General features: G+C 42.7%; 1 pseudogene; it reads right to left on the reverse strand.

The window, feature by feature from the left end:
- Positions 1–408: 408 nt before the first annotated feature.
- On the reverse strand, positions 409–969 carry LOC102826675 (annotated as a pseudogene).
- Positions 970–1,320: the final 351 nt, after the last annotated feature.

Here is a 1,320-nt window from a genome sequence, read left to right on the forward strand (position 1 = left end):
CAATATTAATGAGACAGGATTAGAGGCAGTTATAGCAATGAAGCACGATATGAACTACAAGATTAGATTGTATCTTGAGTCAATATATTTTTGTTGTTGTTTTGAAAATAAAAATTCCATTTATTTATCTATTTATGACACAATACACAAGAGGCAAAGTGTTTCACATCATAGATTTCACTTCCAACTCCTTGGAATATATTAATTTCTTTGGCTGAAAAGAGAGGTTCTCCAGGAAAGCTGGACAATACTTAGGTCACTAAAATAAGAGGGGCTGGGAGTAGGGCAATGCTAGTGGCATCTTTGGAGGGATGGGTCCAGGGGCTGTTAATCGCAAACTGATTCTCTAGCACTGTTAGCTACAAGCAGAGGGAGCATCAGTTCTGGAGGCTCCTGCCATGTCAAGCATCAGGCATCCCCACCACACACATAAAGCAGTGCTTTCTGATAGTCGTCTTTGGTGTTTTGAGGATGTAGTAGTATAGGGACTTGCCGTACTTGAATTCAGACCTATTTTTCAACATGTCCATTTCACTGCAGGAGACCATGGTCCTAATCAGGGCTTTATGGCAAGTACCATTGCCCTTCATGGAGTCATACAGTTGGTCAGCAAAGTACAGGGGCTTGTTCTGGATGCAGGTTCAGAAAAGCATTTTCCAAAACTCCTTTGACTTCCTTCTTGATGCTTTCCAACATGTTATAAGGACTGTAACTCTTGTCCATTTCAAATACTTTCTGAAGGTGGCACAAGTTCTGCTCAGTCATGATGCTAATTCACTTGGGAACATCAGTTCCTTTCCTCTTCACTACGGCATCATAGAGATCTCAGGCATCTTAGTCAATCAGCTCATAATCAATAACCGAACCATCTTCGGCTCTTCTACCTTTGGCTAGGACAACCATCAGCTTGTAAAAGTCACCAGATGTGTCCAAAACAATGTCCTTCTCCAGGTCAGTCTTGTAAATTTCTTTATGTTGTTGTTGTTAGGTGCCATCGAGTCGGTACTGACCCACACCAGTCTTATGCACAGCAGAATGAAACACTGCCTGATCTTGGGCCAACCCACTATTGTTGCCACGCTTGAGTCCATCAATGCTGCCACCTGGCCAATCCATCTTATTGGGGGTCTTCCTCTGTTTCTCTGACTCTCCATGTCACCAAACATGATATCCTTCTCCAGCGACTGGTCCCTGCTGACAATATGTCCAAAGTATGAGAGACATAGTTTGGCAATCTTGGCCTCTAAGAAGCACTCTGGCTGCACTTCTTCCAAAATGAATCTATTGGTTCTTTTGGCAGCCCATGACACTTTCAATATT

Source organism: Chrysochloris asiatica, unplaced genomic scaffold (genome assembly GCF_000296735.1).
Source record: "Chrysochloris asiatica unplaced genomic scaffold, ChrAsi1.0 scaffold00171, whole genome shotgun sequence".
Classification (NCBI taxonomy): domain Eukaryota; kingdom Metazoa; phylum Chordata; class Mammalia; order Afrosoricida; family Chrysochloridae; genus Chrysochloris; species Chrysochloris asiatica.